The 23120-nt window shown below is 44.7% G+C and overlaps 1 protein-coding gene and 1 long non-coding RNA gene across 21 annotated transcripts in view; both read left to right on the top strand.

Moving 5' to 3' along the window:
- Positions 1 to 2146: 2146 nt before the first annotated feature.
- Positions 2147 to 5996, top strand: LOC144578021 (uncharacterized). The gene is made up of 3 exons (XR_013522966.1): positions 2147 to 2267; positions 5266 to 5354; positions 5861 to 5996. It is a non-coding gene; the product is annotated as an uncharacterized LOC144578021 (long non-coding RNA).
- An 872-nt stretch (positions 5997 to 6868) lies between these two features.
- Positions 6869 to 23120, top strand: part of LOC144578020 (uncharacterized) — a 63990-nt gene continuing 47738 nt past the window's right edge. For all 20 annotated transcript variants that reach the window (XR_013522949.1, XR_013522964.1, XR_013522962.1 and 17 more), the window contains exon 1: positions 6869 to 6987. The gene's annotated coding sequence lies outside the window, so the exon portion shown is untranslated. The remainder of the gene's footprint in view (positions 6988 to 23120) is intronic.

Below are 23120 nucleotides of genomic sequence, written 5' to 3'. Positions count from 1 at the left end.
GGAGAAGCAGAAAGAGGAGGAAAAGGAGGAAGAAGAAGAAGAAGGAGAAGAAAGAGGAGGAGGAAGAAGAGGAAGAAGAAATAGAATAAAAAGAATCTGGCCAAGCACAGTGGCCTATGCCTGTAATCCTAGCACTTTGGGAGGCTGAGGCAGATGGATCACCTGAGGCAAGAAGTTCAAGACCAGCCAGACCAAGATGGTAAAATGCTGTCTCTACTAAAATTACAAAAATTAGCGGGGCATGGGTAGCAGGCACCTGTAATCCCAGCTACTCGGGGGCCTGAGGCAAGAGAATCGCTTGAACCCAGGAGGCAGAAGTTGCAGTGAGCTGAGATTATGCTACTGCATTAGAGTCTGGGCGACAGAGTGAGATTCTGTCACAAAAAAAAGAAGAAGAAAAAGAAAATGAAAAGGAAACAAAAAGAAGAAGAAGAAAGAAGAGGAAATAGAAGAAGAAATTGTTTCTGAGTGGCCATGAAGAATATGGAGAAAACCCACCCTATCTCTTGCTGGGTCTATGGGGAAAATGTTGATTGAGGCAGAGGAGGTCTTCCAAGAGAGACTAGGTTTGGTGAGTAAGAGAGTCACAAAGCTAGAAGGAAGGGAAGATATTGAAGTTACTCTTACTGCATAATATGTAATCCCAAAACTTTAGGCTCTTAAAATAATAATCTGTTTTTTTTTCTCATGGTCTGGGAGTTGACTGGGTTCAGGTAGGTGATTTTCACTCAGAATCTCTCATGCTGTTGCAGTGGCTGGGACTGCAGTCAGTACAAAGCCTTCTTCAGTCTCCTGTCTGGCAACTGATGTTGACTGTCTTCTGATACCTGTGCTGGGACTGTGGATTGGAAGATCAAAATGTGGCCTCTCCCTGTGATCTGGGCTTCCACACAGCATGGTGACTGGGTGAAAGAGCAAGCATCCCGGGAAGACCACGGACAAATGGTGTCACCTCTTATGACATACCTTGAATCACTTCTGACAGTCACAGACCTTCTCAAATTCAAAGGTAAGGAGGACAGACCTGACCTCATCATGGAACAATGTTAAGGTTATGTTTGAAGAAGCACATGCAATTATTATTGTTATTATTATTAATATTATTAAGAGGGAGTCTTGGGGCTGGGTGCAGTAGCTCATGCCTGTAATCGCAGCACTTTGGGAGGCCGTGGCAGGCAGATCACCTGAGGTTGGGAGTTCAAGACCAGCCTAACGTGGAGAAACCCCATCTCTACTAAAAATACGAAATCAGCCTAGCTTGATGGTGCATGCCTGTAATCCCAGCTACTCGGGATGCTGAGGCAGGAGAATCACTTGAACCTGGAGGCAGAGGTTTTGGTGAGCTGAGGTCATGGCACTGCACTCCAGCCTGGGCAACAAGAGCAAAACTCTGCCTCAAAAAAAAAAAAAAAGAGAGAGAGAGAGAGTCTTTCTCTGTCACCCAGGCTGGAGTGCAGTGGTACAATCTTGACTCACTGCAACTTCTGCCTCCCGGGTTCAAGCAATTCTCCTGCCTCAGCCTCCCAAGTTAGCTGGGATTACAGGTGCGTGCCACCACACCCAGCTAATTTTTGTACTTTTAGTATAGATGGTGTTTCACCATGTTGTCCCGACGGGTCTCAAACTCCTGACCTCAGGTGATCCACCTGCCTAGGCCCCCCAAAGTGCTAGGATTACAGGTGTGAGCCACTGCATCCAGTACATGCTATTAATAAAAAGTCAGAAAACAGCCAGATGTGGTGATTCATGCCTGTAACCCTGTACTTTGGGAGGCTGAAGTGGGTGATCACTTAGGTCAGGACTTGGTGATCAGCCCAAGTAACATAATGAGACTCTCCATCTCTATAAAAATTAAATATTAAAAGCCAGAAAATGACAGATATTGGCAAGGATGCAGAGAAAAGGGAATGATTATACACTGTTGGTGGGAATGTGAATGAGTACAATCATTATGGAAAATAGTACAGAGACTTCTCACAGAAGGAAAAATAGAATTGCCAACCAGCAATCTCACTACTAGGTATCTACCCAAAGGGAAATAAATCAATATATGAAAAAGTATCTGTACTCATATGTGTATCACAGCACTATTCATAGTAGCAAATATATGGAATCAACCTAAGTGTCCATTCAACAGATGACTGGATAAAGAAAATGTGGTACATATACACCATGAAATGTGACCCAGCCACAAGAAGAATGAAATCATGCCTTTTCCAGCAGTGTGGATAGAATGGAGGACGTATCCTCAGCGAACTCACTCAGAAGTAAAGTCAAGTACTGGTGGTTCTTATGCGTGGGAGTTAAACAATAGGTACACTGAAGACTCCAAAAGATGGGAGGAGGATGAGGGGTGAATATTCTCCTTTGGAGTACAGTGTTCACTATTTGGTCATGGATACACTCAAAGCCCAGACCTCAGCGCTCCACAGTAAGAAAACCTGCACCTATACCTGCTAAAGAGATCAAACATTTTTTCGGTTTTAATTATTAAAAAATTCAACTGGCCGAGTGGAGTGGCTCACAACTATAATCCCAGCACTTTGGGAGGCCAAAGCAGGTGAATCAACGGAGTTTGGGAGTTTGAGACCAGCCTGACAATATGGCAAAACCTTTTCTACTAAAAATACAAAAATTAGCCAGCCTGTGGTGACATGCACCTTTATTCCCAGCTACTTGTGAGGCTGAAGCAGGAGAATCACTTGAACCCAGGAGGCAGTCCAGGAAGTAAAAAATTGTGTTGCTGAAAGAGTCTTTGTCTTAGTGCTAATTTTTCTTTGCAGTACCTAGCATCTATTTCCAACACTACCTGAGGCCAGAAGTGTGAGAGCAGCCTGGGCAATATAGCAAGACACCATCTGTATGAAATTTAAGAAAATTAGTCAAGCATGGTGGTGCAGACCTGCAGCTGGGATTACAGGCACGCACCACCATGCCCAGCTAATTAGTAGAGACAGGGTTTCACCATGTTGGTCAGGCTGGTCTCGACCTGCTTGACCGCAAGTCATCCACCTGCCTTGGCCTCCCAAAGTGCTGGGATTAGAGGCATGAGGTGCTGTATCTGGTCCCAAACTGTTTTTGTTACAGACAGGGTCTCCCTCTGTCATCCAGACTGGAGTGCAGTGGCACAATCATAGCTCACTGCACCCTTGAACTCCTGGGCTCAAGCAGTCCTCCCTCTTAACCTCCCACAGAGCTGGGACCACAGCAACTTTTCTACTTCCCACAATTCCCTCCTCTTTTACTTTATAGTTTTTCTTTTTAAACCTTTTAAAACATATTTTGGCTTAGTTGTTCTGCCTGAGTTTTTGAAAGAAAAAGCTTCTCTTTCTTTTCTCTTTACACTCTTTTTTTAGTTTTACTTCCCATCTCTATCTCTCTTTCATACACACTTTCTCTCACTATTTTCTGACATACGTCAACCCTTTTTTAACATTTTGCTGGCCAGAGAGGGACTCGCCTTGGGCTGCTGCTTGTGTTACTGGCTGTAAATACCTTCCTGCTTATCACATTGCTCAATGACTTTGCAGGGCTAAGTGCCTGGAATTTTTCTTGAAGAAATTCAAGATTTTTTTTTTAATGTTTGTGCTTGTGTGGGCCTGCAGGCTGCTGCCCCTTCTCACTTGGAGCACCTGAATTGACAGAGGCAGTATTTACACATGCAATCAATACTATCTCACTCATCAATTCCACTCCTAATGTATTCCCAATAGAAATGAGGGCCTATGCTGGCTGGGCAGGGTGACTCATGCCTGTAATCCCAGCACTTTGGGAGGCTGAGGTGGGTGGCTCACCTGAGGTCAAGAGTTCAAGACCAGCCTGACCAATATGATGAAACCCCATCCCTACTAAATACACATACAAAAAAATTAGCCAAGTGTGGTGGCACATGCCTGTAATCCCAGCTACTTGTGAGACTAAGGCAGGAGATTCACTTGAACCCAGGAGGCAGAGGTTGCAGTGAGTCATGATTATGCCATTGCACTCCAGCCTGGGCAACAAGAGCAAAACTCTCCAATTAAAAAAAGAAAACATTTTGGAGGCCAAGGCGGGCAGATCACCTGAGGTCGGGAGTTCAAGACCAGCCTGACCAACATGGTGAAACCCCATCTTAAAAAATAAAAATAAAATGTCCACCGAAATTCATTTATAGAATGTTCATAGCAACTTAATTCAATATAGCTAAAAATAAGCCAGGTGTCTAACAGCAGTAGAATGGATAAATAAAATTGTGGATATCTAATATAATGGATTATTACACAGTAATGAAAAATGACAGTCACTATCTGCAATAACAGTTAATCAAGAGATCTCATTATCTGAGTAAAGGAATCTATAAGAAGGGAAGCTGCAGGAATCCACTTACATTTATGAAAATCATTAGGGATGCAGAGTGAGGATTTTTTTTTTTGAATCAGGGTCTCACTCTGTCATCCAGGTGGGAGTGCAGTGGGGCAATGTCGGCTCATTGCAGCCTCAACCCACATCCCCGTCCCAAGACCCCTGGGCTCAATCAGTCCTCCCCCTCAGCCTCCCAAGTGACTGGAACAACAGGCAAGCACCCCAACACCTGGCTAATTTTGTGTATTTTTTGCAGACACCAGAGCTCCCTATGTTGCTCTGGCTTGTCTCAAACTGCTGGCCTCAAGCAGTCCTCCTGCCTCAGCCTCTCAAAATGATGTGAGAGGAGAGAGTGAGGATGTTTTTGAGGACTGTGGTAAATAGCCTCCTCATATTCATGTCCTGTATAATCCTCTCCCTTTGAGCATGGGCTGGACCTAGGGACTATTGGGACTCTTGGGACTCTTTTATTTTCTTCTTTTCTTTTCTTGTTTGAGATGGAGTTTCACCTTCTAGGCCAGGCTAAAGTGCAGTGGTGCAATTTCAGCTCACTTCAACCTCTGCCTCCTGAGTTTAGGTGATTCTCCTGCCTCAACTTCCCAAGTAGCTGGGATTACAGGCATGTTCCACTACGTCCAGCTAATCTTTGTATTTTTAGTCGAGACAGTGTTTCACCACATTGGTTGGGCTGGTCTTGAATTCCTGACCTCAGGTGATCCACACCTCGACCTCTTAAAATTCTGGGATTACGGGCGTGAGCCATTGTGCCTTGCTGGACCTAGGTGCTATTTTCTCAGTAGCAATAGAATACGAGAAAGTGATGGGATGTCACTTCTGGGATCAGGTTACAAAAAAGGACTGTGATCTCTCTTTTTCTTTTTCTCTCTCTTCCTCTTACTCCTCCCTGGCCCTGGGGCAAGCCAGCTGCTTCTTATGAAGAGGTGCAAGTGGCAAGAACTGAGGTCTCCAGCCAACAGACAGAGAGGACCTGAGGCCTGCCAGCAGCCATGGAAGTGAGTTTGAATGAGGGTGGTAAAGCCTTGTGAGAGCTGTAGCCCTGGCTGACAGCTTGATTGTATCCTCATGAGAGCCTGAGCCAGAGGACACAGCGAACCTCACCCAGATTCCTAACCCACTGAAACTGTGAGGAAAAAACAACTTTATTGTTTGTTAAGCTGCTAAATTTGGGGCAATTTTTACCCAACAATAGGTAACAAATACAAGGATATAGCTTATTACTCAAAATTGCTATATAAAACCCCTGAAAAATTGAAAGCTGCAACTAGGAAAACACTGAGTGTCTCCAAGAACAATGTGTTTAATCTTGGAGACAGTGAGAAAAGGGCATACATGCGTTTTCCTTTTAGTTTTGGCCACCAGGAAGCTCAGAGCCAAATGTATGACCCAATTTTAATAACTGTGTAAGCCCCTATAACCTGCTTATCTGTGTTCTTATTCCTGGCATTTCATTTTATTCTGACATTTTCTCTCTCTCTCTCTTTTTTTTTTTTGAAACAAGACGGAGTTTCACTCTTGTTGCCCAGGCTAGAGTGCAGTGGTGAGATCTCGGCTCACTGCAAACTCCGTCTTCCAGGTTCAAGGGATTCTCCTGCCTCAGCCTCCCAAGTAGCAGTTGGGATCACAGTCATGTGTCACCACGCCTGACTAATTTTGTATTTTTAGTAGAGACGGGGTTTCTCCATGTTAGTCAGACTGGTCTTGAACTCCTGACCTCCGATAATCCGCCTGTCTCGGCCTCCCAAAGTGCTGGGATTACAGGCATGAGCCACCGCTGCTGGGCCTGACTTTTCCTTAATTTAGTACTGATTTTATTAGCTCATCTATATTTTTCTATATGATATGAATTACGGTAAGCCACCTCAAATTCAGTTTACAGAGAAACACGCATTCGTAAATTTGTCTTTTTTTTTTTTTGAGACTTTTACTCTATAGCCTAGGATGGAGTGCAGTGGCACGATCTCGGCTCACTGCAACCTCTGCCTACCAGGTTCAAGTGATTCTCGTGCCACAGCCTCCCACGTAACTAGGATTACAGGGGCGTACCATCATGCCTGGCTAATTACTTATTTTTATTTTTAGTAGAGACAGGGGTTTCACCATGTAGGCCAGGCTAGTCTGGAACTCCTGACCTCAAGTGATCCACCTGCCTCGGCCTCCCAAAGTGTTGGGATTGCAGGTGTGAGCCACCGCGCGCAGCCCACAAATCATTTTTTTAAAATAGTTTTGTAATTTAAAACATAGTTCCGCCGATTAAAAAAAAAGTTTTGCACGGGTTGAACACATTCCTGGAGGTGGTGGTGGGAAGATCAGGTCCTAGGAGCGTGGGAAGATCAGGCGCTCCGGCCAATCCAGCCTCCCTGGCGGTGGCGCGCCCTGTCCCCTCCTTCCGCGCTTGCGCGCGCCTCCCCCGCTCCTCCGGCCTCACTCCTTTCGGGGCGGTTGCGCGACGTGCGTGTGGGGGCCGGGCCCGGAACACACGACCGAGCCAATGGGGTGCTGCGGCGATGGTGGGGTCGGCGGCAGCGGCGGCGGCGGCGGCGGAGCAGGAGAAGGAGCGGACCCCGAGCACCAGGCCTTCTTCAGCCCGGGGCCTTGGGTGAAGCGCTCTGCTGCCCTTGCCTCCAGGTAGCCGGCGTTGCGGAGTGGGCTGGGAGCCGCCGCGCGGGGCGAGGTGTAGGCCGGGGGTGGGGAGCGCTAGGCGGGACCTCCGGCCTGGCGTCAGCGGGGACGGGCCACGGGAGAACTGACGGGGTCGGGGTCCGGGCGGGCAGGGGGCGGCTGAGCCCAGGCTGCGCGGCGAAGGTGGCGGGGCCTCGAAGTCGCCAGGGAGGGATGAGGTGACAGAATGCAGTCGGGAGGCGGGGCGGGCGGGCGGGGGCCGCGCTGGGCTGGAGCGCCAGGGTCTGAGGAGGGTGGATCCCAGCCCGCCTGACAGGTTTCCTGGTTCTCGGGAGGTGGGCCGGGGGTATGGGACCCTGTCCCGCACCTGCGAGGCCAGCGGCCACCTCTTGCCCCTCATCGCTGCAGACGAGGCTTTGGGGCTGGTGCCGACTCGGGGTCTTCCTCGTGCCAGGACAGGTGTTTCCGTGGTCAGGCCTCTTTGTACTCCAGAGCTAGTGAGAATTTGCAGACTTCCTGGGACAGTGACATTTGCAGGCAAACACGAATTTGACCCTACTCTGGAAGAAGATACCGACACTTAACATATCTGATTTCTTTGATTTCCCCTCGTATATATTTCAGTGTGCCAGGAGAGGGAAATGGTGTGCGTTTGGGTCTGATTAAGCTTCATCGGAGTAAAGGACAAGTATGTTATGTGTTTGGTGGTGTTTTAGGCATTGGGATGACTTAAACGTTGTTGTTGATTAGAATAATCAACATTTTATTTTAACGCATTAAAATTTGGATGCAAGTTACTTTGAAAAAGGGAGGAATTTACATTTTAAAGCTGACTGCTGTTTTTTTGTGTGTTTGTTTGTTATTTGGGGGGGATTAAAAACGGAACACAAGTCGAAGGAATGATTCCAGAATTGATAGGTTATAATTTTAATAGAGACTGTGTCTAATATTTAGATGTTTATTAACATGTTTGTTAGCAGTAGTCACATTTGAGCAATTTCTTCCCCTCCTGTTGATTGGTAAATTGGTACGTAGACAGAAATGTATAGCTCACTAGTTTATTTCGACTCACATATTGTTGATTACATGAACAAGGTAGCGTTGGAGTTTGTTTTGTTATTGGCTACAAATTTCAGGGTGCAGATCTTTCCACTTAGCCTTCTCATGGACCTGTCTCATTTGCTCTTAAACTAAAATCCTCTAGCTTTTTACAGGGGAAATAATTATCACATGGCCAAATGAAACGTTTTGAAATGCATTTAAAATGTAAGTATTAGTTTACAGGGACAATACATAGATGTGACAAAAAGCTCACATATGTTGTTGGTGGTTATTCTGAACCAAGCTACTAGTCTGCTTAGACTCTCGGATACCCTTTGAGAAACATTGTCTTTTATACAAAATTTTTATGTTATTTCCACTTTGGGAAAGGACTTTTAAACTCGTAAGTACCTTCCACTTGAAGTTAGTTGAATGAATAAATATATAAAGAAAACATGCAGCAGCACATTTCAAGTATTTAAGAAATAAGAACTAAAAATAACTTTTAATCCTAGGTTAATATGGAATTTAAGCAGAATTATGATCAATTTTAGATTTTTTTTGAAACAAGTAGTCTAAAATAAATGGATCTTTTAAGATTGGGGCATGGAAGGAGTACTTTACTGTATGCTTAAGTTCTTAAGATTGGCTTTCTTTAAAAAAGACAGTTTTGAACCATTTCATAAGCATACACTCTAAATATTCTCATAGTTATATATCCTACAAGAGCTGACTGTGCATTATAAAACGTCAAGAAGTATATTGAAAGTATATATAAGTACATGTAAGACTAAAGGTAACTGGATCTCTTTATAGTTTTAAATGTAAATTTAATATGTTGTGACTGAAAGTATTGTTTCAGTGTGTAAGCTGTGGACATAAAACAGTTTAACTTAGATGCTTGTTAAAGGATAGGTAAAAAGATATGCTAATAAGAAGAGTAAACGACTTACTTGCCATCTGTACAGGGAAATTATTTTAAGAAATTTATTCGGTTTGATCAGCCTGTTTATAAACTACTTGCAAAAATCAAGTAATTTATAAGCTACTCATTGAATAAATGAATTTACAGGTCAACTTATTTTGGAATACTTTAGAAACAGTCTGATCAAAATCGCATATGTATATATACATATACAATCACATATACATATATAGACTAATTTTCTTTTGGATGTAGGTAGACAAAACATTGAAAATTTTTATTTTGTCTAGTTGAAAGAGACTTTAAGTGAAAGATGATTATTGGACACCTCAAGTTAGTTTATTTTGAGTAGTGATTTCCATGTAGCAGTACTACTCGAAGATGTGACTCTTAGGAAAAGAAAGTTTGAGCCCAGGCCTGGTGCGGTGGCTCATGCCTATAATACCAGCACTTTGGGGAGCCGAGGCAGGTGGATAACCTGAAGTTGAGAGTTCGAGACCAGCCTGACCAACATGGAGAAACCCAGTTTTTACTAAAAATATAAAATTAGGTGGGTGGGCATGGTGGTGCATGCCTGTAATCCCAGCTACTCGGGAGGCTTAGACAGGAGAATTGCTTGAACCCGGAAGACGGAGGTTGTGATGAGCCGAGATCGCACCACTGCACTCCAGCCTTGTCAACAAGAATGAAACTCCGTCTCGAAAAAAAAGAAAAGGAAAAAAAAAGTTTGAGCCCAGAGAAAAGTTAACAGATGAAAAAGATTCTGAAGAAAGTCCTCTTCCAGGATCCAGTGTCAGCACATGGTTTTGGATTGCTTATACTCAATTTGATTCTCATTTCACAATCCCCATATGTCCTGATTTAAACAGAATAAGGTAGAGGTTAAAGAGAGAATCTGGAGGGGCATGTGTTATCTGTGTGTAAAGTCGCCTATTATTTTGGGGCCATAATGATGTAAAGGGCCAGACTTTTAGATTAGAAATATTTTCCCAAAATAAGGAGGCTACAATAGAAACGCAGATTTATTTAATTTTTTTGAGACAGAGTCTCGCTCTGTCGCCAGGCGGGAGTGCAGTGGCATGATCTCAGCTCACTGCAGGCTCTGCCTCTTGGGTTCAAGTGATTCTCCTGTGTCAGCTTCCTGAGTAGCGGGGATTATAGGTACATGCCACCAAGCCTAGCTAATTATTGTATTTTTAGTAGAGACAGGGTTTCACCATGTTGGCCAGGATGGTCTCGATCTCTTGACTTCATGAGCTACCGTGCCTGGCCTGATTTTTTATTTCTACCAGGTACAGCCAATAAATACAAACATCACACCACTGTCTCCTGTCACCATCATTTCATTTAACAAAAGGATATTTACACTCAAACAGTTGGAAAGAACAGAATCTCTCAGAATAAATTTTATTTTTTATTTTTTTGAGTTGGAGTCTTGCTCTTTCACCAGTCTGGAGTGCAGTGGGACGATCAATCTTGGCTCACTGCAACCTCCGCCCCCTTGGATCTAGTGATTCTTCTGCCTCAGCATCCTAAGTACCTGGGACTACAGGCGCACCACCACACCCAGCTAATTTTTGTATTTGTAGTAGAGATGGGGTTTCACCATGTTGGCCAGGATGGTCTTGATCGCTTGACCTCGTGATCTACCCGCCTCGGCCTCCCAGAGTGCTAGTATTACAGGCATGAGCCACTGCACCCAGCCAGAATAAAAGATCTTTAAATGGAATCATTTAGTTATATTGAAAAGTTTACTTTCAGACCAGCTTGGCTAACATGGTGAAACCCTGTCACTACTAAAAATATAAAATTGACTAGGCGTGGTGATATGCACCTGTAATCCAAGCCACTCCAAAGGCAGAGGCAGGCGAATCACTTGAATCCGGGAGGCAAAGGTTGCAGTAAGCACAGATGGTGCTATTTTACTCCAGCTGGGCTACAAGAGCAAAACTTCATCTCAAAAAAAAAAAAAGTTTATTTTGTGTCCTTACTTTCTCCCATTTTCTCATAAATCGGTGAAAATTCTGCAAACTTACACCAGCCTGCCAGCTAACACTAAGTTAGCCCTCCCTGACCCCTTGGTTTGGTAAACTGAGCTCAAATCTAAGGGATTGGGCAGTGGGGGGAGGCTTCTGGCTCTCCCAGTTCTTAAACTTGTGGCCTTATGTTCATGGTGCCTCAATTTCTTATGTTAAATCGGAATTTTTACACCTACTTAGGGGTTGGCTCACCTGTAATCCCAGCACTTTGGGAGGCTGATACCTGGCAGATCTCTTCAGCTCAGGACTTTCAGACCAGCTTGGGCAACAGGGCAAAACCGTCTCTCAAAAAAATACAAAAATTAACCGGGCATGGTGGTGCATGCCTCCAGTTCCAGCTTCTTGGGAGGTTGAGGTGTGAGGATCACTTGATCCCAGGAGGCTGAGGCCACTGTGGGGTGAGCCATGATGGTGCCACTCTACTCCAGCCTGAGTGGTAGAGAGAGATCCTGTCTCAAAAAACAAACATCAAACAAACCTACTTTGACAGATGAATGTTAGGATGAAAAATGATTACATATATGTTCCTGAAATAAAGTCTGTCCTCAGTTATAGCTGTTACAATTGATTGGAGATGTTACTTTTTTTTTTCAATGTTTGATAATAAATGCCTTTAAGTATAAGTTTCTTGTATATAGTTATTTATATGTTTAAATGTTAATTGTTTTAATGTATTTTATTGCTGATCATGGCATAACATAAAGATGTGTTCATTTAAAACACTTTTGAAGTTGTTCAAGAGAAGCTAATATGCAGAATATTCTTTTTTTTTTTTTTTGAGACAGAGCCTTGCTCTGTCAACGAGGCTGGAGTGCAGTGGTGCGATCTTGACTCACTGGAACCTCCACCTCCCAGGTTCAAGCGATTCTCTTGCCTCAGCCTCTCAAGTAGCTGGGGTTACAGGCACCCACCACCATGCCCGGCAAATTTTTGTGTTTTTAGTAGAGACAGGGTCCCACCATGTTGGCCAGACTGGTCTTGAACTCCTGACCTCAGGTGATCCACCCACCTTGGCGGATGACTCAGAGGTTCCTAAAAAGTCATCAAACCAGATGACACAAAACTCAAATGACATTTCACTTTGTTTTGGTTTATTCTGTTTGAGATAAGAGTGCAATGGGCATCCAACTAATCTTTTCTGGAATCTTTTGTAGAGATGGGGTTTGTCTCTGATGTTCAGGCTAGTCTTAAACTCCTGGACTCAGGTGACCTGCCCACCTTAACCCCCCAAAGCACTGAAATTACAGGCCTGCACTGTGTAATTTGCCACATGACACAGCCCAATAACAAAGAAGAAACCCCACGGGTCCAGTGTCTATTCCTATGGGTGGATTGATGGCTGGGAAATCCCAGGAGGAGCCAAAAGAGCAGCCATGGCACCCCCCAGGTCCTGGTCCTCTCAGGGTGCCCTGAGGTGACCAGTACAGAAGTGGGTGTGGCTTAGGGCTGGGGGAGGGAAGAGGTTGGGGATGTGGTGGGATCTGAGTTGGGGAGGGGGACAGGAGAAGGGGAGGGAAGGGAAGGGGGGGATATTGGGCACCTGGAGGAGGGGGTCTGGGAAAGGATCTCTTTCAAACGAAATCTTCAAAGGCATGTGGGAGGTTCAGCTACAAGTCAGGGAGAAAGTCTATTAGGGAAGCCATAGGACACTCAGGGCCAGAAAGCAGGAAGCTCAGGAGCAATTAGATGGAGACCAGGGCTCTGGTTTCTGCCACACCTTCTCCTGTCTGGGCACTGCCTAAGCAACCCTAGGGCTTTATACTCCCCCTCCACCAATCCTAGCCCCAGAACGTGGTACCTCACAGTGGACTCCAAGGAGCACTCACTTCCTCCAATGCCCCTACCCCATCTCAGCACCCCCATGTGCCTCCCAAGGCTCTCTGGAACCTTCACAGACCAGATTTCTGGTCTTCCCCACCAGCTCCCTGTCCCTGCTTCTGGGCGGCTTCTTCCTTCCTGAGCTCCCAGGGTTTCTCATGGTCAGTCTTGGCTGCAAAACATAAGAAACAAATGGTGGCAGGATGGCAGGAAGAAACTCACACACAAGCAGAGTGGGAGGCTCCACAGCCCCCTCTCAGCCATTCATATTCTAAGCAACAAAACATCAGAAGGATGAGGAAAGTCCCAATAGTAAACCATCTCTGTCACATCCATTCAGTGATCCATCTATCATCCTGTATCTTGCCAACAAATGTTGAGCTACACTGGTTTAAGCATGCATGGTACATTTACAAAAATTAATCCAACTTATTTTGTTCTTCAAGCAAATCTCAATGTATTTCAGACAAATCCAATCACACATCAGGTTTCTGATCACAGAATTGTGCTAGAAGTCAATGATTAAAAGCTAATCAAAAATTATTATATGCTTGGAAATTCAAAGTGCTTTTATAAAATATGAGTAGAAGAAAGAATTCAAAGTAAAACAAGACTGGCTTTACACTCAGTGAGAAGATCATAACATGGCAATCAAATGGCTCCCTCTGGCCAGGGAATTCTATGTGGCACAAGGTTGTGTGGTCTCAAATCACCTCTAACACACCTAGACATGTTAACATCTGAAACAAGGTGATGGTGTCACTTATCTATATTATCTTACTGCCTGTGAAGGTGGACTTTTAATTCTGAATCCTAATGAGGGGGAGAAAACCAAGTTGACTCTCATGGTTGAGCTCCCAGGGATGTCCAAGGAATCTGTGCATTTTGAGAGACAAGGTTATTCAACCTCTCTTCTGGGGGGATTTGGCCACAATACCCAGAGGGATCGGCAGCATCATGAGTGATGGCTAGGGAGTGCCAAGCTGATGAGCAGGACCCAGGGGTCTGGTGACCAGGTCAGACCCCTACTGTCCATTATCTTTCCTGGACCCATCCTCAGCTAAATGTCCAAAAGGCCTGCTTCTGCCTAATCACACAGAGTGTGCTCAGATGTCCTCGGGCCTCTTGCAGCTGAAAATTGCTGCTTTAAATTTCGTTACAATTTACTATGAAATAAAGTTATTGTAAACTGCAAATATTTTATTCATGCTACAAATGGAAAGCCGATGCCTTTATTATAAATAGAAAAACAACCCTGAGACACAAGGAAAACAAAACCAAAACAGGGATAACACAACTATGGCATTTAATTCTATTCATATGCTCTCACCTGCATAAAGAGCCCCAGATTTGGGTTGTCTTGGTTGTAAAAGGAGAGACCGAGTAAGTGGATGTTGAAGTCAGATTAGCTCAAAAGTGAATGGCAAAGTGTACAATGATGTCCATGAAGGGTTGCTGGGGTCACCTTGATCATAGCCCAAGCAGAGATAGGGTAAGGAAGGAGATGTGAGCAGAAGTTGGGGCCTCCAACTGGGGAGGTGATTCATGCAGCCCAGGAAAGACTCCCGAAAGTTAGGGTCGACCTCCCTTGCAGGCAGTTTCTTCATGGAGGCAAGGCCAGGCACCTTAGATTTGAGGCGAGCTGTGTGACGCTGGGCTGGTTTCCTTCCACACAATGGGAGTGTCAATGTCTGTGTCAAAGACTGTCTGAGGACAGGAATAAGCAATCTGTTTAGCACCTGTGTACTGAGTGTCATCACCTCCCAGGGACATCTTTCCTTCCAAAGCTGGCACCTTGGAAGGTCCTTGGCCACTAAAGGCAATGTTGATGATAACAGCAGCAAATCATCATTTATGGCTGATGATGGAGGGCCAGGGGTTAGGGCTCCTAGGTCCTTGATAAGAATGAAGGTCTGGGGACTCCTGGGGACAGCTGAGTGAGTCCTGTAGGACTCCTGGGTCCCCAGGGGCCAGGTCTGTCTTCAGTGGCACTGGGCCTAGGCTGGGATGCTGAGGCAGCCACTGGAGCATCAACAGGACAAACAGCCACAGAGGCAGTGGATCCATCAGAGGTGGCAGGTATAGGATCATCTGTCCACCAAGTAGAGTCACCAAGCCTGGCTGACCACTGCCCCATAGATGATGCCCTGTCCCTTGCCTCATACTTTGACAGGGCAGCGGCTGGCATCTGGGGCCTCACGGGGCATCACTCTAAGACCTCTGTGTCCTGGTTATTAAATGAGCACTTAAGTCACCCAGGGTCACTGGAACAAAGAGGAAGAATCAGGCCCCACGATTTTTTGGGACCGTGTTTAGCACAGGAAAATGCACAGAATGTGTGCATGAGATGGGGAACTGTTTGTGTGGGAGCCAATATTTTATGACCTCCAGCCCTAATCTGAGCACTCTCTCGTGCAATCTGAAAGAAACAGGAGTCTTGCAGGAAAGATAGTGCCTGGATTTAACTTAAAGGAACTAAAATCCTGAATGCTCACACTCCTGATATCCTTCCAAATCAACTCTCAATGCTCCCATTTTCTCCATTGTCATATAAGGTAAGTGAGGCAGTCAGAGATTTACTAACTCAGTGTCACTCAGCTGATTCTGAGTTCATATTGGTCATAGCTGAACAAACTGCTTTTTCTGAAGTTTACCCTGTTTGCTGCTGCTGATTTTGTACAGCTCTGCGACAAACTCCACCTGGTTGAGGATAAAGCAAATCTGAGGTGACTCCATCCTGCTGTCATTTCCCATCAATTCCCCACTCTCCTCCTCTGCCCCTCCACAGTCTCCCACACAGGCTGACACCATATGGTGGCCCTAATGGAGTCCAAGTATTTCAGGTTCTCCTCCGGGCCTCTTGAAGGTGGAGGTAATTATGGGATTGCTTTGACTCAGGAGATGTGAGTGGAAGTGAAATGTGTCACCTCAAGGCAAAAGAGTTGGAAGCCGTTGAGACTGGCCACCCTTTCCCTCATCTCTTAGAGCCGCTGATAGGTCCCATGTAGAGGCTGCTTCTTTATTTTGGTGGCAGATGAGGGGATGTGGAACACAGAGCCCAGGAGAGCCATGGAGGATGTGCAGCATGATCAGAAAAAGTCTTCGGTGTTGTAAATTTTCATTTTTGGATGCTGCTTATTACCTACAATGATACCTGGTCCATCGTAGCAGGTACTCACCATCTATTCCGTGCTCTGTGAAGCAGACTAGCCTACCGTCAGAACATAAACTGGTTGAAAGGCACATGTAAGTTTCAGTTCCAGCTCTGCCTCTTATTAACTGCAACCTCAGGCATTTAACTTTCAGTCTGAGCCTTAGTTTCAACTCTGGAAAATGGGTTGGTTATACTGCTTCAGGTTGTGGAGAGAATGAAACGAAATCAAAATGCATGTAGAGCATTGAGTCCAGGGCCTGGCACACACAGTGAGTACTTTATATTAGCCATGGAACTTCATAATGCATATTGATTGTCAGTATTCAGACAATGTGGCAAAGTATTACCAAAAAAAGTAAACATTTGTATATGTATTTTTTCAATCTTTATTTAAACAGATAGGATTAAACTATGAATATTCTTTCATATCCAGTGTTTTTCTCTTAATAGTGATTGCTAAAAATTTTTTCATCTCGGGCTCACCACGATGGCTCACACCTGTACTCCCAGAACTTTGGGAGTCTAAGGCAGGTGGATCACAAAATCAGGAGTTTGAGACCAGCTTGGCCAATATAGTGAAACCCCTGTCTCTACTAAAAATACAAAAAGTAACCAAGCGTGGTGCATGCACCTGTAGTACCAGCTACTTGAGAGGCTGAGGCAAAAGAAATGCTTGAACCTGAGAGGTGGGGGCTGCAGTGAGCCAAGATCGTGTACATATATATATACACACACACACACACATACACATATAATCTCAGAAACAAAAGATCTTATGAAATCATTTTAAATGCCAAGATAATGTTTAATTTAATGAATAATTTAATTATTACTGTTGGACTTTTTGTAGATTGCACAGAGCATTCAAAACAAATGAAGGAGAATTAAAAAGTATAACATGTTGTAAAATAAATGGGATTTTAAAATTTTATTAAAAATATAGAACTATATATGTAATATAAAATGCATTTCTAATTATGAATCATGTTAAAAATAGTTTAGAAGCTGCTGATTTTGATTTCTGTTTCAAATTTTGCAAAATAATTTTTTTTTTCTTTTTTAAAGACACAGTCTCTCTCTGTCACCCAGGCTGGAGTACTGTGGTGCAATCTCGGCTCACTTCAATTTCTGACTCCCAGGTCCAACCGATTCTCCTGCCTCAGCCTCCCAACTAGCTGAGACTACAGCCATGTGCCACCTTGCCCTGCTAATTTTGTGTTTTTAGTAGAGACAAAGTTTCTCTATGTTCGTCAGGCTGGTCCTGAACTCCTGACCTCACGTGATCCACTCGACTCAGCCTCCCAAAGTTCTGGGATTACAGGCATGAGCCACAACTCCTGCCTAAATTTTGTAGGATAATAAATAGCCTTTTGAAGTACCACTGGGCACTTGTCTGGTTGTTTTTCTTTAGGTTAACATGCCAGCAATGATTCTTTTTGAGTTTCTGACCAAGGCAGTGGGTTTTATCCAAATAAGACAAGGACTCCACCCTATCTCTAAGCCACTTACATGAAAGGAAAAAGCCAGTACTGTGACTGCCTACACTTCCCCCAGCATGATCACCTGTGAGACGTGGGGCAGCAGAGACCCAGGAACTGTTCAAGGGTACAGGGCCCCATCTGTGTGCGCTCACTCACCTTCCTCAGGTACTCGCATGGGGGATGGCACTGACTTTAAGTGCTGCTGCAGCTCCTTGGTGAGCTGGCCCTGGTCATGGGACAGGAGCTGTGGGGTCAGGACAATAGAGGGCTTCACCACCTGCAGAATAGGAACAGAAACTCATGATGAGGGCCAATCTATTAGATAATTAACTTTTTAAAAAGTCTCTTGAATGAGTGGAAAAACAAGGCGATGCTTGAGCCTGTGGTGGTCAGGAGCATGGGGGCCTCAGAAAAGGTCAGAACCAAGTTCAAACTCCTGTACTTTGGATTTCTACTTCAGGCCATGCAAAACTTTTTTACCCCTCTTCACCTCAGTTTCCTTTCGTGTGAAATGGAAAGAATTTCATTCCTCATTCAGTTTCTGTCAAGGATTCTAAAACACCCAACTCATTTAAATGCATCATTATTTCTGTCATAACTAGTGGGATCAATTTCACTGATATTGGATATATAGTTCTGTGCCTGAAACCTACAAAAGGGAAAATCTTATGTCTACAAAGTGTCAGTGATTTGTCATTGCTATATTATTAATCATAACTGTATTTAACCACACAAGGCCTTGGACATGGCTGGTGCTCAGTACACACTTGCTCAATCAACGCATATGGGCTCTGCAGCCACTGTTAGGTTCTATTCAGCCTCCACCACTTACTAGCTGAGTGATCTAGGCAAGATAATTCATGTCTTTATGTCTCCATGGCCTTCTCTATACGAGATAGATAATAAGAATCCCCAGCTCCTTAGGTTGTTGCCAGGGGTGAGTGATTTGGCAAATAGTAGGGGCTTGTTAAACATTAGATGTGATGAACTCCTTCCAGATCTTCGTTTGCAGAGCCACAGAAGAGGTCATAGTGCCACCTGGTGACCGTAGAGTGTAAGTACACTTGATCACCAACATGCTCTCCCTCCACCATAGGTACAAGACTGGGTAGTTACCTCCTGGAGGTTTCTGCTGCATCTGCCTTCTCAGAGCTCATGTAAAGACTTGTATTTCCTCCTTGCATTTCCACAGATGGTATTCAGGTTGCCCAACACAGCTGGGTGATCCACACAGGGCAGTGACTGCCTGTGCCAGCCCTGTGAAGTAGCCAGAGGATCATTATTCCTTTCTTGTAAAGCTCTGGGCAGATGCCAGGGCTGGGGTAACCCTTGCCCTCAAGTTTCTTGCTTTGAAGGGTCACATTTTCTTTTGGCAAGGAAGGCAAAGGTCACAGGAAACCAGAGACCTGTGACCTCTCTGTGCCATGGGTTCAAACTATAAAGACCTGAACACTCTATGCTAAAAGCCCAAGATTCTGGTGCTCCCCAAGGCTTCTCACCTCATGGCCTCTGCTGAGGGAAGATGAGCTTTGGGAGCTTGTAGCAAGCAGTCTCCTCAGCACAAAACCTCTTGTAAACTTCAAACTGTGTCTAAAACATTCATGCACATTTTGCATACTGTTTCCCATATGTCAGCATGTTAAAAAAAAAAAAACAAACAAAAAAACCACAATTTCCTAAATATGTGAGAGAAATGGATATTGTAGAACAATGTGACTTTTAAAAACATGTTATTTAGGCCGGGCATGATGGTTCATGCCTGTAATCTCAGCACTTTGGGATGCTGAGGTGGGCAGATCACCTGAGGTCAGGAGTTAGAGACCAGCCTGACCAACAAGGAGAAACCTTGTATCTACTAAAAATACAAAATTGTCTGGGCGTGGAGGTATATCCCTGTAATTCCGGCTACTCGAGAGGCTGAGGCAGGAGAATCACTTAAACCTGGGAGGCGGAGGTTGTAGTGAGCTGAGATCATGCCATTGCACTCCAGCCTGGGCAACAAGAGCAAAACTCCATTTCAAAAAACAAACCAAAAAAACTGAGTCTCAGAATGGTGAAGCACTTTGTCTAATGTGATTCAGCTAGTAAGTGTTGAGACCTTGCATCTAATCAAAGCCCATCTCATTCTAAAGGCCATGCTATGTGTTCTCCGGCCCATGGAGAATAATTTTAATACAATCATTGACATTTCTGCACAACAATGTTTTTGTGTCAAGTCCAAGAGTGCCTCCTATACCTTCTATAACACTGGCATTCTGGTCACTAAAGATGCCATTCTAATGTGTAATCATGGAGATATGACCAAAGTCATTATGTGTGTACACCCATTATCCTGTACACATTCTTCCTTTTTCTGATGAAATTCAAGGACCCTTTTTGATTACTTAGCAAAACTGAGCTTTAAAGGGAATAAGGTTTCACCGGGTGCAGTGTCTGACACCTGTAATCCCAGCACTTTGGGAGGCTGAGGTGGGTGGATCACGAGGTCGAGAGATTGAGACCATCCTGGCCAACATGGTGAAACCCCATCTCTACTAAAAATACAAAAATTAGCTGGGCATGGTGGCACACACCTGTGGGTCTAACTACTTGGGAGGCTCAGAAAGGAGAATTGCTTGAATCAGGGATGCAGAGGTTGCAGTGAGCTGAGGTCATGCCACTGCACTCCAGCCTGGTGACAGAGCAAGACTCTACACACACGCACACACACACACGCACGCACACACACACATACACAAATACACACATGTATTAAAAGGGTTAAGGTTTTTATATCCATGAAAGTTTCTATATTGCCTTTGAAGTCTCTGGTTAAATGAATATTCTTCTAATAGTGACCTGTGATTTTGTTTTGATCAAGTCTTTTGAAACTTGACATCTTTGATGGGTTTCTCCAGCATCAAAATCCTAAATCAAGTCTTTTTGGCTTAAAATTAACCTTGGGATTTTTCAGCTGGGTCCCTCAGGGAGTATAAAGAATGTATTTCTCATCTTGTCAAAATATTAAATGATTCGATTTAGTTGGTAGATTGTGGGTGGGCATTGTCAAATGTGGTGATGCTGCGTGGGAGGGCATTGTCAAATGAGATGACATTAGATCTCATCTCAGTTATATTTTTGGGTATGTTGTTGATATACATGTTCAAAAAATTATATACATTTGTGCAAATTGAATATGTTATGACTTGTAATTTTGATTGTTAGGCTAAATATCTGCCAAAGTTATATTTGTATAAATGTGTTATTGATGTCTGGGCATGGTCACTCACGCCTGTAATCCCAGCATGTTGGGAGACAGAGACAAGTGGATCAAATGAGATCAGGAGTTCAAGACCAGCCTGACCAATGTGGTGAAACCCCGTCTCTACTAACATTAAAAAATTAGGCTGGTGTGGTATCAGGCACCTGTAATCCCAGCTACGCAAGAAGTTTAAACAGGAGAATCACTTGATCCCAAGAGGCAGAGGTTGCAGTGGTCTGAGATCACACCCATTGCACTCCAGCCTGGGCAACGAGAGTGAAACTCCATCAAAAAAAGAAAAGAAGTACAAAAATCAGCCTGGCGTGGTGGCATATGCCTGCAGTCCCAGCTACTCAGGAGGCTGAGACAGGAGAATTTCTTGAACCCAGGAGGTGGAGGTTGTAGTGAGCTGAGATTGTGCCATTGCACTCCAGCCTAGGCAACAGAACAAGACTTCATCTCAAAAAAGAATAACAAAAAAAGTTATTAATGTATTCAGAGGATTATATGAAATTTATATAAGTCTGGTGGTCCTGATGTGATGCTGTCAGTCAGGATTCTGGTTACTCTCTTAAAATGCTGCACATAAGACTACTAACTAAATTTTCTTGTGGATTGGAAACGTTCAGCAGATTTTCATCATAACTATTGATTCCATCATCCATATTTACTGTTTTGAATTCTCTAAAAATATCTGTAATCAGCAACATTCCAAATTCAAATTTTCTTTTTCTTTTCTTTTTTAAGATGGAATCTCACTCTGTCACCTATGCTGGAGTGCAGTGGTAACATCTCGGCTCACAGCAACCTCTGTCTCCTGGGTTCAAGCGATTTTCCTGCCTCAGCCTCCCAAGTAGCTGGGACTACAGGCGCCTGCCACCATACCTAGCTAATTGATGACAGTTGAGGCAGGGTTTCACCATGTTGGCCAAGCTGGTCTCTAACTCCTGACCTCATGATCTGCCACCCACCTCAGCCTCCCAAAGCCCTGGGATTACAGCCGCGAGCCACCATGCCTGGCCCCCAAATTTGCTTTTCATGGAAAAAAACTCTACCGTGTCCTCTTGAACACAGGATTCTGATAACTCACAACAATGAACTACCCAGGCTTCACCACTATGTAATATAGGCATGTCAGAAACTCACAGGTACACACCTACAATACATTAAAAATAAATTTTTTTAGAAAAATTAAAGCCGCAGGCCCAGTGGCTCATGCCTGTAATCTTAGCACTTTGGGAGGCCAAGGCAGGCAGATCACTTATTGTCAGGAGTTCAAGACAAGCCTGGCTGACACAGTGAAACCCCATCTCTACTAAAAATACAAAACTTAGCCAGGCATGGTGGTGCATGCCTGTAATCCTAGCTACTGGGGAGGCTGAGGCATGACAATTGCTTGAACCTGGGAGCCAGAGGTTGCAGTGAGCCAAAATTGTGCCACTGCACTCCAGCCTGGCCAACGGGAGCAACACTCCATCTCAAAAAATAAATGAACTTAAGCCCCTGTATGGCCCAAGGGAGGTTGGCACCAGTGTGGCCTGATATAATGGTGCCATGTAACTGTTCATTTCAGTTGGGACATGGGGAAACTTCTGCCACCTGCCAGGCTCTGGCCCAATGTAAAGCTAAAGTCTAGAGGGCTGGGGGTTGTGGGAGACAGGACTGTCACCCCAGGATTATCAGAGAGAGAGGGGCTCCTGGCTCTTATTTCTGCAGAAGCCACTATACTGACAGGTCCCTCACTCCAAGGAGCCTCCTGCACTTGCCCACAGCTTTCTTTGGTTTCACTTCCAGTTTCTTAGGGCTGTCCTTCCCTACTGTGGGTCCCTCCACTCCCCACTCAAGATCTGGGCACTGGTGGTGCTAGACATCTTGTGCCCTGTCCAAGGCTGGTAGATAAGAAATGACCCTTGTCTCTGTCAAGGTCATAATCATCCACACCCAGGTGGGGTGATCCCACCTCTGGGAGGTGTCTTGCAGAAGCGCTGCCAGGAGTGTGAGGTGGCTTGCCTCCACAAGCTGTGTGCGCAGCAGCATGGGGTGGCCAGGGAGTTGCAGGGCATCCCACACTATAACCCATGAGGCCGCCTCTATGGACTGATGGGGGATCAGTGCAGGGTGGTAAGGGCTAGGGCCAGGTCTGAAGGGAAAATGGGCTCACGTTCACGTGAGTGAGAAAGGCCGTGTATGTGTCCAGGTGTGTCAGGTCATGCAGAGCATATCTTGAAAGGCACACAAGTGATGAATCAAAGAGGTTGCCTCAGGCAAGATCACTGGGATCTGGCAATGGGGTGGGAGGGAAACCAGTTTTTTGTTGTGAAGTCATTGGATGCTTTGAATTTTTGTTTAAATCATGTGCATGCATAATTGTTTATCCCCCCAACCCCACCTCCGCTCCAAGAACAGAAGAAAAGAAAGACAGTTTGTTTCTTAAACTAGT

This window comes from Callithrix jacchus, chromosome 10 (genome assembly GCF_049354715.1).
Source record: "Callithrix jacchus isolate 240 chromosome 10, calJac240_pri, whole genome shotgun sequence".
Classification (NCBI taxonomy): Eukaryota; Metazoa; Chordata; class Mammalia; order Primates; family Cebidae; genus Callithrix; species Callithrix jacchus.
The sequence above is the reverse complement of the archived record's forward strand: the minus strand, read 5'-3'. Positions and strand labels throughout refer to the sequence as shown.